Raw genomic sequence first — 18544 nt, 5'->3', positions numbered from 1 at the left:
TCTCAACGTACAGATATTAAACGTTTCTTTGACCCGATGTAGAGTTCATCTAACAGGTTAACGTTTATAATAAAGTTCAAATTATAAATGTAACTTGAATATTTATTAACTTCTTATTTCAACACATTGCAAGCTTATCCAATTTTTTAGTTTCATGGTCAATAAAAAATGAATGTAAATGAAGATGGTACCGTTTTGATTCATATTACGGACAGCTTCAAATTCCGGACACTCTACTTTGTATGGGAAACATTTCACGCGAAATGTTTCAATTTTTGCTGTTCAAAAGTTCTCAATTTCAAGGCTCGTTTTAGTAAACTTTTTCCATAAATATATTTGAAAATTTATAATGCCCAACTACCTTAGATGTCTCTTTGGTGGTTTAACGATTTCGATTGATAATTTGAATAAGAATCATGAAAAGGCTACACATTTTGATTTATTTAGAATTATTGAAGTTGCGGAAGCGTATTCTTCACCGACCGTTCGAAAGTAAAGGACTTCCGACGCTCGATAGCGCTAAGGAATCATACAGAATGATTTATTTTGTATGCTCTATGCTGGGTTATATTTCCCCGAGTCCTTAAGTGTCCGTAATATGAACCAAAACGGTATGTACCTACACCAATGATAATATGGTCCCATAAGGATTGATGTTTTTTAACCCAATTATTAAAAAATCAAATAGAGGTACCCCTTCTTGCATAAAGAAGTCTTAGAAATTTGCATTACGAAAAGATGGGATCGAACTCAGATTTGATTTGATACGCTGCACTATGGAGACCGAAAATGAACAACCATGCGTCCCCACGGGCTTGTTTCAAAGCGTGCCACCCTAGTTCACCGCAATTTATTCGAGCCTTCACCTCCCACAGAGGGATGCAAATGCAAGAGGGCTGTAGAAATTATTCAATATTCTGCCACCCACTTTCCCATGTTCTAACATCGATAGACGGGAAACTTTCGGGAGATGAAAAGAATGTCACCCTCACCACGTTAGAATTCTCAGGTTAGAATGTAGAAGAACTTGCTAACTGCGAGAGCGGAAGATGTGTGCTTTGCTTTCGTTAGAAATTTCGTTGCGGATTTTTCCCTCGTTTTCTCACTCTCTTCGCTGCATGTGGAAATCTCGAGCGAGCACGTGCTCGGATTGTATCGTAACAAAGCTCCCCTGCGTTGTACTCAGCCGGTGTGAGTGTGAAAGAGACAATCGTATGAACGTTTTGATTCTGATCCAAGAAAGCTTTGGTTTCGGTAAAAAATGTCGTTCTTTACGGGAGAGTTGGAAAGCTTTGTGAGAGAGAGAGCCCGAGAGAGCGCAATTTGCCGAGTCAGCTGTTCACGATTGGGGCATCCCGCGGATGTTTGGAGCCGAGTGAGGATCTTTCATTTTTGGGGGCAAGCCAATGCGGTGTCGAATTTCGTGTCCTAGGTTCAGTTGGTGTCGCACTGGATGTCCGAAAGGTTCAAACGTTGTGTTCGCTGCCGTTCGGGACGTGGATCTCTCGTGACGTTTGTTTCGGTTGTTGGCGCGAATTGTTCCCTACCTATTGAAGCTTATAGGTAATGGTGCTCGGGCCGGTATCTCAAGTGTTGGCATTGCGTGTGGTTGTGGATGATCTAGTGGGATATAGCCAAGCCCTAGTTTGGTCGGATTTTGGAATTACCCCTTCGAGTGATAGCTTTGGACAACGCACGTGACTTGTCGGGGCTATTTTTACACATTCACTACCACGGCCACTAATGATGATTACTCTTGCATGACAATGGAACCGTACGTCACCACCAGCACCTAGAGTCTCGATTTCCTTCGGCATTTGGCGTCGTTTGTTTCGACCCAAGTGAAGATAACCACCCAGGATACTTGTCCACCGTAGAAGTGGTAGTGCCTACGGGAGGACACGCTTGCAAGGGGCAAAGAATCAGCAGCAGCAGCACAAAAAAAGGTGGTGGTTAATTTTAAGTGCTTCTCCGCGGAAGAAAACAGCATGGCGCACTTTGAGTGAAAACGAGTGTTTTTGTTGACAGTGACAACAACTATAAAACTATAGGTAGTGTCGTCGTGTTAGACCGGTTCATTTGTTTGGTTTTTGATTTCTGGCGCAATGTGAAGTGTCAGGCACATGGTGCCCTGTCAGACCGTTAGTGTGTTCAGTCGTTTTCCAATGCAGCCCACAGACGCTCAGACGGTTTGACCAACATTGACAACCGTTTGACCGACTGTCAAAGTTCGGTGCAACAACACTATATTTCTTCGCATGTTTTGAATGATCTGATTTTTCCGAATTCTGTGGTTGTGGGGGAATAATTCTACGATTTTTGAGCAATAATCGTAGTAAGAAAGAGCAGAACTTTCAAAATTTAAGTTCCGGAGGGAATGGATATTGATGAGGAATTCTATTAAAAACTCGAACGAAGTATTCCAGCAAATTCTGAAATTATAAGTGGTCTCTAGTAATGCTACTTTGGAGTCAGTCAGGAATCCATGGGTTATTCTAGGCATTCTTCCAGACATTGATTTTAAGATCCTCTACAAATTATTCAGAATATCATCCACTGATTCCTTCAACGATCAAACCAAAAAAATCCTCAAGTGATTTCTGCAGTAATTCTTCCGAGTTTACTCTTGGCTGGCTCCAAGAATTCCTCCAAAGATCACTACAAAAATTTCTCCAAAGGTTTCTTCAAGAATTCCTCTAGAAGCTGGTTCCAAGGAATCCATCACGTATTATTCAGCAATCACATCACGAATTCTTTTAGAAACTTCTCCAGGGATTCCTAAAGAAATGTATCACAAGAAATTCCCCCAGATATTTCACCAGGACTTTCGTCCTCCTAGGATTCCTCCTTAAATTCCACTAGACGTTACATCAGAAATTTCACCAGGAATTGCCTCAGCGATTCTTTCATGTAATTTTTCTACAGATTTCTTCGGGATTGCATTCAAAAACTCCCCTAGGAATTTCTTCAGTTCAAGAATTCCGCAAAAACATCCTCCAAAGATTGATTTAAGAATTCCTCCAACGAAACTTTGGGAATTCGCAAACTGATTCTATCGGGATTTTTTTCCTACGATTCCACCAGGAAGTCATCTAGAAATTCTTAAAAAGATTGCTCAAGAAATCCCATCCAAGGAATTACACAATTCTTCCACTAGTGATTCTTCTAGTAAATTTCCTGAAAATTCCTCCACAGATTCCTCCTGAAAATCCTTCAGAAGTTAATCCAAACATTCTTCCAGGGATTTCTACACGATTTTATCTAAAAATTCCTACAGAAATACATAAAAATTACTCCAGGAATTCTTATAGTGATTCTACGAAGAATTTCTCCAAGGATTCCACCCGGAACCCTCTAGGAATTTCACAAGAAAAAAGAACTTCCGCGTCCTCGGGAATCCACCAGAAATTAATTTAGATATTCCTCTTGCAATTTTTTTAAAGGTTCCTTCTGCTTATCCTCCGGGAATCTTCCTGGGGAATCTTCAAAATATTTTTTTTTATAAATTCCTTCAGTGTTTCCTTCAAAGATTCTTTCTGGTATCCCTGAAAACACCCTACGAGGTATTTGTTCACTTATTCCAGTATTTTTGCAGGTATTTTTCAAGGAATCGTTTAGGAACTTCTTCAGAGATATATTAAGGAATTTCACCTAAGAATTCTTTGAGAATTTCTCCAGTGATATCTTTGTAAATTTTTTAAGGATTTCTCAAGAAATTGCTCCATGGATTTAACCGAAAATTTAAAAAAATCTTATGAACTCTTTGGAAATTTTTTAGCTAATCCCCTGGAGGAATTTTTCATAACCCTGAATAAATTTCATGCATGGAGTAAACGGGTGGTATTCCCAGTGTTTACTCTCGAAATATTTTGGCGAAATTCCTTAAAAAACTCCTCACTCGAAAAATTACTGGTGAAATAAAAAGAGAAACTGGTGAAGTCTCTGGAGGAAATACTGGTGAAAGCTTTCTAGGAAATTGTAGTCGAATCCCTTGAGAAATTTTTACGGGATCTTTAGAGAACATCTTGGCGGAATGCTTGGACTTTTTTTCGAATGTTTTGGAACATCCTCTGGAGGACTTTTTGAATTCCCGGTAAAAAAAAAACTGGAAAAAATATTGGCGGAGTTTCTGAAAGAATTTCTAGTGATGACCAGCTAAAATCCTTGGAAGTTTTCTGTAGGGATTATGCCAGATGAAATCCATGGAAGAACCTCTGGTGGAATCCTCTGGGAAATCCCTGGAGGATTTATGTAAGAGATTTTTAGATTTTTAGTCCTCAGAGAAAATCCTAGCGTACTTCAGGAAGGAATTCCTGGTGGATTACCGAAATGAATTCTTGGAGGAATTCCTGAAAGATTTGGGTTTTCAATTCCGTTGAAAAATTCCGGAAGGAATCTCGGTGTTGAAATCGCCTAAGAAATTCCGGGAGGACTAGCTTGAAGAGTTCCCCAGAGAAACCCCTGGAAGAAAATTCTGGTAGAATCCCATGATAAATTCTTGGAATAATCCGTAGTAAACAGCCTGATAGAACCCATAGTAACTCTAGAGAAATTCACGAAGAATAGATAGAATCCCTGACAGAACTTTTGATGGAGTTCTAAAATGTGTTCATGATGGAATCACAGGACGATTTCATAATAAAATTTTAGAAATTTTAGTCCATGGAAGAACTTCTGATGGAATCCTTGCGGAAACTCCTAATAAATTCTACAGAAGAATCCCTGATGAAATCCCTAGAGAAACTTTTGGTGGAATCCTTGAAAGAACTTCTGATGTATCTCTGGACGAATTCCTTATGGAATCCCTACGAAAGTCTTGATAGAAATCCTGTGGTAATCCCAGGTAGAATCTCTGAAGGAACTTCTTATAAAAAAACCTGGAGGAACTTTTGGTAAAATCCATAGAAAAAATACTGATGTAATCCCTAGAGGAACTCCTGATGTAATACCTGGAGGAATCTCTGACGGGATCCCTAAAGGACCTTCTGATGAAATCTCTGGACTCCTGATGCCTGGCGGAATCCTTATGAATTCCTAGAAATTCCTTGTGGAACCCCTGATATAATCTCTAGAAGAATACCAGGTACAATCTTCGAAAGAACTCCTTTTGGAATCACTAGAAGAACTTCTGAAAGTATCCCTGATGGAATTCCTGGAGGAACTTCTGGTGTAATTCCCAGCAAAACCTCTGATGTAATCCCTTGAGGAACTCCTATTGGAGTCCTTGGGGGAACTCCTGATGGAATCCCTACACGAACTTCTGTGGAAAGACTTAGTGGTGAAATCCTTAGAAAAACTTTTGAAGGAACTCCTGATGTAATCTTTTGAGGAACGCCTGATATAATATCTGGAAGAATTCCAGGTAGAATCACTGAAGGAACTCCTGGTGGAATCTCTACAGAAACTTCTGATGGAATTGCTAGGGGAACTCCTGATGGAATCACTGGAGGAGTTCTAGTGAAATCCATGAAGGAACTTCTGATGGATCCCTGGAGGAATGCAAGATGGAATCCCTGAAGGAACTCCAGATGGAATTTCTGAAAGAACCTCTGTAAGAATTTTTCAGGTTTCAGGTAGAATCCCTAAAAGAACTCCTGATGAAATCATTGAAGGAACTCCAGATGGAATCCTTAGAGGAACTTCTTAAAGAACCCCTGTAAGAATTTCAGGTGGAATCTCTGAAGGAACATTTGATGGAATCCCTGGAGGAACTCTTGATGGAATCCCTTGAGGAACTTCTGTATAAATCCCTAGAAGAACTCCTGTGGAAAGGCTTATGGGAACTCTCAATGGAATCCCTAGAGACTTTTGATGAAATTGCAAGAGGAACTCCTGATGGAATCTCTAGAGAAGTTCCAGGTAGAATCCTTGAAGGTGCTTCTTATGGAATCCCCGGAAAATTTCTAGTTGGAATCCATGAAGGAAGTTCTGATGGAAACTCTAAAGGAACTTCTTAAAGAATCTCTACTAATGGGAGGGATTAGTTAGAGGGATTACTACAATAGATCAAATATTGGTCGCAGTGGTTTATGTTCCGAACAGAAAAAAAAATGGAAGGGATGAGGGATCTACTAATGTAATCCATACAAGGGATCTACTTATGCAATCCATAGAAGAACTTCTGATATAATCTCTGGAGGAACTCCTATTGGACTATCAGGAAGAACTTCCAATGGAATCCCTGCAGGAACTCCTGAAGGAATCCCTGAAGAAATTCCTAATTGAATCTCCTGATGAAATCCCTTAAGAAACTCCTGATGAAATCCCTAAAAGAATTCCTGAGGGCTATTCCTGATGGAATCCCTAGACAAACTTCTGGTAGAATTTATGGAGCAATTCCAGGTGGAATATCTAAAGGAACTGCTAATGAAATCCCTGGAGGAACTTTTGATGAAATCCCTAAAAGAACTCCTGATGTAATGTAATCCCCAGAATAACTCCTGATGTAATCCCTAGGAGAACTTCTGATATGATTCCTGGAGGAAGTTTAGGTGGAGTCTATGAAGGAATTTGTCACGTAATCTTTAGAGGAACTCGTGATGAAATCCCAATAGGAACTCTTAATGAAATTTCTGTAGGAATTCCTGATATGATGCAGGAATGTCTGATGGAATCTGTGGAGGAACTTTTTATGAAATCCCTAATAGAAATTCTGATGCTTTACCTTGAGGAAGTCCAGATACAATATCTAGAGAAAATCCTGGCGAAAGAAGAAACTTCTAATGCAATCTCTAGAGGAACTCTTGATGTAATCCCTTTGGGAACCCCTAAACCCCCCTCTAGAAGAAATCCTGATGGAATTCTTTGAGGAACTTCTGATGTAGTCTTTCGAGGAACTCCTGATATAAAATCTGGAGAAATTCCAGGTGGAATCTCTGAGGGAGCTATTGATGGAATCCCTGAAGGAACTACTGATTGAAGCCTTAGAGGAATTCCTTAAGATATTCTTGAAGAAATTCCTGGTGGAATCATTGGAGGAACTCCAAATGTAAACCCTAGGAGCTTTCCTAATGATCTCCCTAGAGGAACTCCTGATAGACTTCTTGGAGAAATTCCAGGAGGAAACTCTGATCGAATTGCTAGAGGAACTCCTGATGGAATTCCTGGAGGAGATCCATTTGGAATCTTTGAAGGAACTTCTGATGGAATCCCTGGAGGAATTCTAGATGAAACCCATGAAAGAACTCCTGAGAAAAACTTCTGATGAAATTCCCAGAAGAACTCTTGATGGAATCGCTTTCTGGTTCCTGGTGGAATCGCTGAAATCTTATAATTATTTCATCTGGAAACTTTTAAAGTTTTCTTGATGGAATCCATGGAAGAAATTTTAAAGGAATCCCTAGAGGATCTCCTGATGGAATTTCGTGAAGCATTCCAGGTGAACTTTGGAAGGAATCCTTACAGGAATCCCTAGTTAAATCACTAGACAGAATCTTGATTAAATTTCTGGAGGAACATCTGGACCGATGAGGGAATTTTGGTACAATTCCTAAAGAAATTCCTGCAACATTACCTGGAAAATTTTCTGGTGAATTATTTATTTAGTTATCAATCAATCTGATAAAACCTCGCTAACGATGTTATGCCAATTTACTCGGTCCATGGCTGTGTTTCTCCAACTTCGATTTTGGCCCACGTTCTCCAGATCTTGTTGCACCTGATCAAGCCACCTCGCTCGGAGCACACCCGCCTTCTTGTGCCAACCGGAATTTTCTGGTGAAGTTACTGATGGATTTTTTTGTAGGAATTCTTGGTACAACCCCTGGAGAAATTCGTTGATGAACTTTGATGGAAACACAAAACACAGTAACTGTTTTAGATACAATCTGAGGAGCACCGTGCGATACACTCAAATAAAACGTTCAAATAACCTTTATGCAACTAATCAACCAAAAGCGACAAATATCATCTCCACAAACCAGCCTACCGTTTTGACTCATATTCCGAACACTTAAGGCCAACAGTGACTTCAAATGCATCTGATTGGCGAAAATTGGCTGATATTTGTGTGAATTTTAATTTCTTCGCAAAGTCTAACTGTTAGCTGTTGGGTGTACTAATAATAATGTTGATTTATTTAGTTTTAGTATTGTTTTTACGTAAAAGAATGGAACAACAATTTGATTCAAATGCCGAACACTGTATTTATTCTGTCTCATATTCCGAACACCTTGATTCAAATTCCGAACAGCACGAATAAATCGTACTCAAATAAATAATTTCGCAAATAAATTTATCTGAGCTTGTTCTACTGGTCTCGAACTAGAGAATCATCACTACTCCCGCGGTAAAAATTGTATTGGAAACGTGAAAATTTAATTGCAATTGACTGCCATTTCCTTGTTTTTCGGTGACATATTTCAACGAAACATTTCAACCAAATCGCCATACAAAAACCGAGTGTTCGGAATATGAGTCTGTTCGGAATTTGAGACAAAACGGTACTTAAACACGCGTTGTTTTCAGCCTACTACATCTCATACTGAATGGGAATTGCTTTTGCCACCGCCGCCGTCTAGTACTAACTGCATAGAGTGCTCTTCAGAATCTTTCTGGATCAAGTGTCGTTCCCCTTTACTCAACATCAAGTCATGTAGATGAAGAAAAAACCTGCATCTGGCGAGTCCTCTTGCGTCACTGGAATAAATAACATCTCCTAGACCCAGTCGAGGAAGACGAAGAAAAAGAAGAAGAAAGTGCAAGTGCTGACCTCGGAACGGCATTTCCATTATCCCGAATGAAGTAACGGCGAAAGTGCAATGCAGGTCTCGGGAAAATTGCTTGGATTCGTTTCAGAACTGGCGGTGTGAAAAATTGAACCGTGACAGCTCCGGCTGTGTGTGTGAATGTTTTTTCTTCCGCCCGCGGGAGGTGTTTGTTTATTGTTCGAAAACTGTGTGGATTAACTGTTATTTCGGCTGCTAATGAAAACAACGATAAATCGGGAATCCAGCCGAGCGGGAGAGAGTGCAAATCTTCGAGTGGTCCATCCAAGCCATCCAGAAGGGGGCGCTGAAAGAGCAGATGTGAGTGTTTTCTGACGGTAGCCTAGATCGATGTCGGGTTTCATGTTCCCAAGGGTAGCCTGATAAAAATTTTATTGAAATATAGAAGTGGGAAGGCCATTAACATACATCTACTCCAAATCCGTGTTATTGGGGATCAGCTTATAACGTTTCAAGGTAAAAATGTTTAGAAAGTCTCTTCAACGTTAATAATGCAGAATAGACCTAAAAGAAATAAAAAAAGTAGAACTGAAAGCTGGATCCAAACTCAAGAGATCCAAACTTTTTTGTTTATCGTAATGATTGACTGGATGAAACATGTGGTGGAGTTGCTATCATCATTTATATGCGTATAAAATCATTTTTTTGTCATTTGAATCCAGTTTTTTGTTTCTGCAGCTTTGGATGTTTCTTTTGAAGCCTATGCCTTTTCAATGCACTGGGCAGCAAGTTAATTTGATTTAAAATGACTTGCGGTAATTGACTCGCAAAAAGTCTTTTTTTTTTGTCATTGGTGTCTTTCATGCAAAACATCGTTCATGGAATAATTCGGAAAGTAATTCCAATGGCAGAATTTTATTTGATGAGTGATATTTCTCAATTCAATACCCCGAAAGCCCAACTTGTTCTCCTCTTCTAGAAACCCTTCTACGATCGATTTGTCCCTGTTGCATTTCAAATATCCCATGAAGCGATCCTCAATCCTATCAGTTTCACTTTCATATATTTGCGAGCCGACTCAAAATACATATGAAACATACATCGATAGAATCTCGATGTTGACATTTCTTTGAAAACAAAACTTGATTATAACAATGATTTCGAAACTTCAACAAATTCTATATTTGAAGCAAGGGGCATTGCTATACCAAAATGTGAAGTGAAATTCTATACCGTGATTATAGACTCTGTTCCGTTTTTGAAAAGGTGAGGAAAAGGCAATTTCAACGCATTTGCATTCTGATATCAGGAAAATATATGGCAGGATCTTCAAAAAGAAATTAAAACACGGTTTGCTCAACTAAAAACCAAAAACTTAGAAAATAAAATTTTTCAATTAAAGCTCTTTTGAAAATTATTTAAAATTTTGAAAAATCTCAGTAGTCAATTCCGGTATTGGAAGAGGAAAACGAATTATTACTAACTTATTGCGATGCAGCTTGAACGGTTGTATGGTATTCGAAAAAGTTCAGCTATTAAATTAAACCCAAATTTCTATTCGGGTAGAGAGTGCTCTGTCAGGAGGCCGTATTGTTGTAAAAATATTAACGGACACGATTTGGAACTATATGGCAATATGGTGCTGCTGGGGATTTTCGCTTATGACTCGAATCAGTTTTATTACACGTGCGCATACCGACCGAGCAGATGGGGTAATTCCGTTTTGCCAATCTATTATTAGGCGGCGGGGTAATAACCGAGTTCATTGTCGAATCTGTACTAGATGGATTGGTGATCGCATTTCTCTCAGTATCACGCAGTTTTATTACACTGTCTTTATTTTATCTAAATTTTAATGCTATTTCATATATCAATATTTTTAAATTTTCATTACGTTATATCAAAGCGGTAATTTAAGGACGATATATGTAAATATGTGTGTAAAATCCTATAATAAAGGCCCAGATAGCCGTAACTGTAAACGCGCAGCTATTTAGCCTATGACCATGCTGAGGGTCGTGGGTTCGGTTCCCACTGGTCCAGGATCTTTTCGTAAAAGAAAATTTTCTCGATTCCCAGGGCATAGAGTATCTTCGTACCTGCCTCACGATATACGCATGCAAAAATCAATCGGTCAATCGGCAAAGAAAGCTCTCAGTTAATAACTGTGGAAGTGCTCATAAGAACACTAATCTGAGAAGCAGGCTTTGTCCCAGTTGTGACGTAACGCCAGAAAGAAGAAGAAGAAGAAGTTAGGTTAAGTTAATTGAAAATATTGTTTTTCCAGGAATTTCTTCAGGAATACCTACAATGCATGATGCTATCATGAGTTTCGCCAGAAATTCCGAGTTTCCCTGAAAAAATTTCTGAGAGGAATTTAACGTCCCGCCCTTTCATTTTAAGAATTTGTATAATAACTCGCCCAGATATGTTTCCAGGAATTTCTCCCATTATGGCTCAAGGCATCTTTTTCAGAAGTTGTTGCTTACATTGCTTCTGAGATTTTTAAAACTATTGTTCCGAAATTAAATAATGATTTTATGGATTTTTTTAAACTTTTTAGGTATCATACTCTATCGTTTCTGACAAGATCTGCTCCAGGAATAACTCCCAGTTTTTTTTTCCGGTTATTTCTCCCAGAATTTGACCACAATTTGCTTCATAAAAAATCCCTACCTGTGTTGATTCGAAGTGTATGCTTCGAAACCCGGATACCGGCCTTAAATCACCCAAAACATTTTTTATTCAGACAACTTTTATGAATGAAGAATGTAGAAGACATCTTAATTATGGATTTAAGGGAAAAAAATATCGGAATTTGGTCCAAAAACACCGTGCCAGTGTCCGGCTTTCGAAGCACTCGGCAATTCGATGCAGCACAGTATATTTTGTCAAGGTATGATTCCTTCACACTTTCTTTCATGAATTTGCAGCAGGATTTGTTGATAATATTTTTTCATGATTTCTCCAGGAGTTTCCCTCGAGATGTCTTGGAAGTGTATAAGATTGGTTTTGGGTTTTAATCCATTCAACGTCCAGGAATTTCTTACGGAATTTGTCCAAGTTTTCAGGTCGGAAATCCTCTGTAAGATTCTTCGAGGCTCTCGAAAAAAATAATCTTCTGGGCTTAACAGATTCTCCCAGGATTTGTTCTAGAGATCCTAGATTCCGTTTTCTCAAAAAAATACTCCAGAATATTTCCGAGGATTATTCCAGAGATGACTCCAGGGATTTTCTCAGACAATCCAAAATCAGAAAGGCAGATCTTACCAGGTATCTAGAGAAACAGAAAGTGAAGTCCATAGAACTAATTGATCAAGTTTTCAGTTCAATCGAAAACCAAATTGAAATTCACCATCTATGTACTCTTGAAAATTTACAGTGTGGCTTCGATTCATTTGATTGTAAAATGAGATCATAAATTTCATACTCGGTTTTCACGTTTAGTAACAAAACGACATAAGTAAGATTTCCAGCTTTCGCAACTTGGACCCTAGTTTACCACTTTGTTATATGGACAATGTGATAATAAGTCTTCGAGCTGTTTAGTGAAATACCTATAAATAAATGAAAACCGAATTTAACCATTTAATTCCTGTTTGTATCCTTTGACAGTATTCCGACCTCATATGTAAGGCCGTCTTCAGTGTCGTGTACCAGACTCAACTTTGAGACAAAGCGACTTAACCACGAATCAAAAGAAAACGCTACTTGTGTCGATTCTACACTGGTACAAAAACGTCGTAAGTAATTGAATAAAATAATAGGATAGAAGCACAATAGTCTTCTCCTGTTTTCCTGATTTTTCCAATGATTTTCCCGAACTTTTTACTCGCATCCCTTGTCGAATGCAACAGTGAAAAACTTACATCATTCCGTTAATCTGTTCTCAAGTTATTTCGTGGCATACAAGCACCACTTCATTTTTATTTCACCACTTCATTTAGATATAGTAACACCTTATGAAGAAGTATATTTTTTGGAATGCCATGCTCTAATAATTCGCCCCCTCCTTAACGGAGATAAAGGTTTCCGATAGTCCAATCAAGTTATTGTTCTCTTTCTGACTTTCCATCCCCACTGGCACTTTGCCTGCCTCTTTCCTCTATTATCATTAAAATTTCAATCGGTAGAAGAACGTTGTGGAATTCATACGAATAGTGTGAAATATGTTGTTATTTCGAGGAAGCTGATGTTGTTTTTCCAAGAAAGTCGAGAAATTTCTCGACATGAAAATATAATAGGCTTCAATATCTCAAAAGGTCTGCTTTTAGTGGTAATTAAGCAATAATTTATTGTAACTGCTTTTGTTAGCAACACCTTTTAAGATGAAACATCTCGGAATCCAAAGATGGCCGACACAATGGCTGAATTGTGACCCTACTCACGTTTTCAAAGGCACTCAACTAGAGGAATAGTTGGCAAACGTTTCTGATCTTCTTATTTTAAGCTTTCTGCTAGTGCACTAAGCCAATAAAAAGTGCACTGTTGTTGGATGCTTTCTTCGCGAGATTTGTGCCTTGCATTGATTTGTATTCAAGTCTTTCTATACGGTGGAAAGCACTCTCCTAAATCATCCTCTTCCCAATAGTAAGATTGCATTGTTTGGGAGAAGTCGAATGCGATGCTCAGTTTCGTAGAAATATGTAGTTTAGAAATACAGGTACGTCCTTTTGAAATGTGGTTGTTGTTATGTCGGAATCAATCACGATGACATCGTTTTCCTTTTCAATAATCAATAAAATAATGAACAACTAATCTCATAAAACAATTGTATTGTTTCACATCGATCGATTAACAACGTTGAGAAATATTTCCGTTTCTAATTACCAAGCGTTTGGATTTTTGTTTTCCTTTGAGAACTTTTCCAATTTTCTCCTTTTGCATTCTCTGTTTAGCTTTCAATAATTTCAGTTCTGCCTTCTCCTTGTTCTCTTGCTCAATAGCTTTACTTTCTTCTCTAGCAACCTTTCGTTTCAGTTTCTCTTCTTGAGGGTCTTCTGCTGATGATTCATGATGAAGATAGGGTCCTAAATTTTTTAATGAAATCTTGTTTTTATTTAATAAGACGAAAGAGTATGTTCTTGCAACCACTTTAGCAATTTTTCCTGTTTAAATAACGGTTAATAACATTTAAAATTATATTACAAAAATAGGTTCAAATTTGTACCTTGACACTTTAGATCATGTTTGACATTCACTGAGTCGGCAAAAACGCCACAGGGGCTCATCTTTTTAACATTGGGGTTGTTCCTATTTGACATTTCGGAAGGGACACGGAAAATAAAATACACCCAAAATTTGAGTTTAAACCAAAGGGTGTGACAAAATCCCAGAAATCCGAAAAAATGTTTTTTGGCCGTACACCAACGAACATCATACAAAAATTGAGTAAACATGTGATTCTGGCCTAAACTTAATCGTTTGGTACTAAAATTAGGACAGGACGATGTAGCAGCTTTATTTGAACAACAACAACAATGAGAGCTGTTTCATATGTCATTATGTTTTATTCACCTTAGACTTCATTGGCTTCAAGGCCTAATTCAGCTGTCGACCCGTAATCAAACTACAGAATACTTTGGCTTCATCAGTTGGTGACAATATAATATGTTTTAGAGAGTAAAGACCATATTTTTTCCACTTATTTTCCTTGATGGAGAATCGCGAATAACTAATTAAAATGGCCTATTTTAATATTTAAATAATACTGTTTTGGATTAAACTCGATATAATTCGGAAATGGCTACTTTTAGAGAAATTATCAATATACTCATTATGGTTCAGAATAATTTCAAGATTCTTATTTTATCATCAGAACGTATTAATTTTGACAAAAAAAAATCAAAATTTTGAAAATCGGCCAAAAGTTCTTAGAAAAACTTTTTTATTGAAAATGTCTCCATCATGAAACTTTGTCCCAAACATTTGTTTACGATCAAGATTCTAGGGTAAAAATTAAATAAAAAAAAAAAAAAATAAAAATGGGGTTTTTGTGTAATTTAAAATTAAAGTTTTGTTTTTGATTTTTTTTAAGAAAATAAATAAAATATTTTTTCAGTGCATATTTTTTTCTTATAGTCCAAACGGTTCTCTACAACTCCTTCATAGAACACTTTTCTCTAAAATCAACAGATTCGGAGTTAGAGTTTTTTTTAAATAAGTTGCATGCAAACATTGATAGGCCATTTTCAAAAGTTATTCTTGAGTCAAAATGATCAATTTTTCTATGGAAAACACTTATTCTATCATACGAAAAACATGTGCAAAATTTAATCCAAATCGAAGACTATCGAGCACGATTTTTATTTTTTTCGGCTCATTCTGGATGGAATTCGTTTTTTGCACTAGCGCTGATCATAAACTCTGGAGTCCGAAGAGCGATTTTCGGGCGAAATTGTTATAACCTTATTCGTCCTGAAAAGTATTAGATCATGAAATTAAAATAAACTGAAAAACGATGAGATCACCTACCAGGTATGTTGTTTGTCAAACGGTTCTAGCAGTGATTGGCATCCAGATATTCCTTCAAGCTGTCTAGTAGCCAAGTTTTCGCAATTGGATTCCCTCGGTTCTGCATATCGAAAATCCACTCCTTTATTTCGTTTTCCTCTTCAGGTAGTAACGTTGTGTCTGGACCAGCATGTATTTGATCCAGATTCTTCAGCAAATCAGCAATTGAGCAAATTTGTACTACAACCTCCTGTAAACAGTTTTAAAATCATTGAGTTTGTTTTGGTTTTTGCCAGTTTCTCGAGGAGGGGCGGAAATAACGTTATATGATGTTTCGTCAGGATCGGTAATTAGAATCGTTTGAAAACGTGCTTTAGTTTTCGCCACCCTATAAAAGTAGATTAAAACTGATTCATATAGGTAGTTGAAGAAATCTATTTGTGTCTTTTTCTGATGTATGTCTCATTAAAACTATTTAATATTTACAGATGAAATAATTAACTGAATATGTTTTCCTTGCCTTCTACAATTGAGGGTTTTGAACGGAAAAAGTCGGGTATAATTTTAACAACCTTTTTATATTCATTTATTTGGAGGTAGAGAACATTGATTTAATTAGTAGCTTTTGGGAACTTAGAATCTCTTATATTAGTTTAAAAAGATAGTAGTTTTATTGTATTACAATTCAGAATAAGAATTTGTTTAATCAGGGGGGTGAAAACTAGGAAGGGGTGAAGATTAATATTTTTGCCTAACATTAAATTTCAATCATTAAATTTTGAAGCTCTTAATGCTTTTTTCCTTGTTAATCTGCTTTCTGGACAATATTGCACAGATGTGCAGTTAAAGAGTTAAAGACATTGCAGAATCTAGTAACAACCTTGTGCTAATGAAATTTGCAGCAATAATGTTCGAAGTACTAGTTGGTGGAAAATTTCACACGTATCGATAAGGATAATTCTTCAATTTGCCAAAGCGTCCTTTCACACAACTCAATATTATCCTATCTGTAATAAATCTTCCTTATACGAACCGGAGCAGTAATTGAATATCTTCAATGTATGTATTCGAATAGTTATGAATGCCACAAAAGGTTCCATTTTCCCTCTTTGCTCTTTGAATGTGATTTGCTATCTAGATCTCATCAGTACATACCTACCCCATTCCAGTATAACTGAGCGCCATTCATCATAGGCAACCATTTATATGGCAATCGAAAGACTGCTTGAAAAATGGGCACTGTAAAAAAATTCTTCATTATGGTTTGAAGAATGAGTTTTCATTATGGGATGATAAGTTTGCACTTACATTCCAGTACTGGAACATTTATCAAAATTTCTCCATAGTAATTTCTATATAAACCTGTCAGTGTGCCACCTTCAAATCACCTCCTAGAAAGCTGAAAATTTCACAGAACACTATTTTTAAGGTTAGGATGGTAAGAATCATATGGGAGATTGGACTTTTAAACTTTTTTAAATTTTGAATCGCCCTATTGTTCCTATCTGACATTTAGGAAGGGACACGGAAAACAAAATATACCCAAAATTTGAGTTTAAACCAAATTTAAACCAAATCTCAAAAACCGTAAAACAATAATGTTTTTGGATTCAAACCAACGAAAATCATTTAAGAAATGAGTAAACATGGGTTTCTGGTCTAAACCTGAGCGTTTGGTACTAAAATTGGGACAGGGCTTTAGGACCCTATTGATTCCGTGATGGATATTATATGCTGCATAAACTATTTGTAAATTCCAAGAGATTTTCAAGTCAGGTACAACAGTCCAAAACCGTTCAACATCAATTAAGTTTTTTATACCGTGCAAAGATTTTGTTTTGATTTTGATATCCTGCTTGAATAATCCACATTTTCATAGCTTCGTTGTCGGACTTGAAAAAGCACCAAAAGAGCAAAAGTCAACATTCAGATAAATCCTGCTCGACAGAATTTCCCATCCAACTCTCGATAGAGCTCTCAGCTTTGCTCATTACCATCAATAAACGCAAATTCGACAAATTGATGTAGGGGGGATGGGGTTGAACTTTTCTAATCTGCCGGTATACACATTTAGATTTCGTGCCCGATTACTCGATTCAATTTATTTTCATCGGCACCTGGCGATCTAATTAGCATTATGGTGAGTGAGATTCCATACCGATGTTTGGCACTAATTTGGATTATTCGGGGATGGTTTTGCTTTTTTCCGATAAAATAAAACTTGATTGACCTTATCACGATTGTGTCTCTAGCAGGAGTTTTAATCGAAAAAAAATGAGAATATCTATCACTTTCGCTCCGTGTAACAATCACGATCCACAGCACATCATGTGAGTCTTTTTATCATCTACCGCTACAGCACTGATTATATCGGGGGGATAACAGTACATGATGCAACCTATCTAAAGCTCCAAACTTGGGTACACTATTGATATAGGATGTTCTGGAATTATTGAAAAACACCTACTCCAAATGGTAAATAAGCGATTGAAATGAGTTTCTCTTTGGGCTCTCGTTAGCTGCTCTTGTTTATCAAGCTTGTTACAACTTACGAATCATGGCCTATCATGGAATGATACAGATGGGATTTTTTTTCCTTCGCTTACTTAAATCGTACTTCAAAATCAAATGAGAACGGATTCTGCAATGCCGGGTCTGTAGGCAATCCATGAGAACTTTCCGCGACAGGACTGACAGCGAAAAATGGGCATGTAACCGAAACTGACGGGTAAACAAAACATGCGAGTGTTATCCAGGGCAAAATTAAGAAGGTGATGTATTCCGAAAACTGACAGCTACTTGACAACATCATTCCTATCCACCTCGAACAAATTTGCGAAAAAAATGGTCTAGTGATCCGGAAGATATATGGTACGATAGGAGTGACGTCACATGTTTACAATCAATATCAAACTTGATATTTACATCAGTAAAGAGCCTGCCTTGTTAATTTTTATGCCGTGATCCAGGGCTTATCATTTTCCTTTGTAATCGAACGTGCACTTTGATCGCGAAACGTCAAAAGCTCATGGTAAACAAAAAACCAACTGATCGCAGCTGTCTCATGGATTGCAAAGTCTCTAGTCGCGTTTGCTTTTTCATTATCATACAAATCCTTGTCATTGCTGATGTGCTGACTTCTGTTTAAAGCGAAGTATGCACTTCGACAGAAAAGTAATCGCCTATCTCGGTGCGTGGGAAATTTCTTGCAAGAAATGGTCAAGAAAAGCATTTTTCTTTGATCGCAGTACGCAGTTGAAAAGAAATATCAATTCAAATGGAGCTCACTGTAGAAAATTTCTTGACTATTTCTTGGGAAGAAATTTTTACTTTTGAGCGGAACAACATACCTAGCTTAAGTAGGTGCATACCATAAATTATCCTTTCATTTTTTCATAACGCAGAAGATGGACGTGACCGGCAAT

At 37.5% G+C, this 18544-nt stretch overlaps 1 long non-coding RNA gene across 2 annotated transcripts in view; it reads left to right on the top strand.

Annotated features, from left to right (window-relative positions):
* The first annotated feature begins 1411 nt into the window (after positions 1-1411).
* Positions 1412-18544, top strand: part of LOC110675368 — a 59186-nt gene continuing 42053 nt past the window's right edge. Inside the window, exons 1-2 of one of the 2 annotated variants that reach the window (XR_002499417.1) lie at positions 1412-1946; positions 8467-9026. This is a non-coding gene — a long non-coding RNA (uncharacterized LOC110675368). The remainder of the gene's footprint in view (positions 1947-8466; positions 9027-18544) is intronic. The other variant, XR_002499418.1, reaches the window with a different exon arrangement.

This window comes from Aedes aegypti, chromosome 2 (assembly GCF_002204515.2).
Source record: "Aedes aegypti strain LVP_AGWG chromosome 2, AaegL5.0 Primary Assembly, whole genome shotgun sequence".
Classification (NCBI taxonomy): domain Eukaryota; kingdom Metazoa; phylum Arthropoda; class Insecta; order Diptera; family Culicidae; genus Aedes; species Aedes aegypti.
Note: the sequence above shows the minus strand (reverse complement) of the source record. Positions and strands in the feature narration are given on the sequence as shown.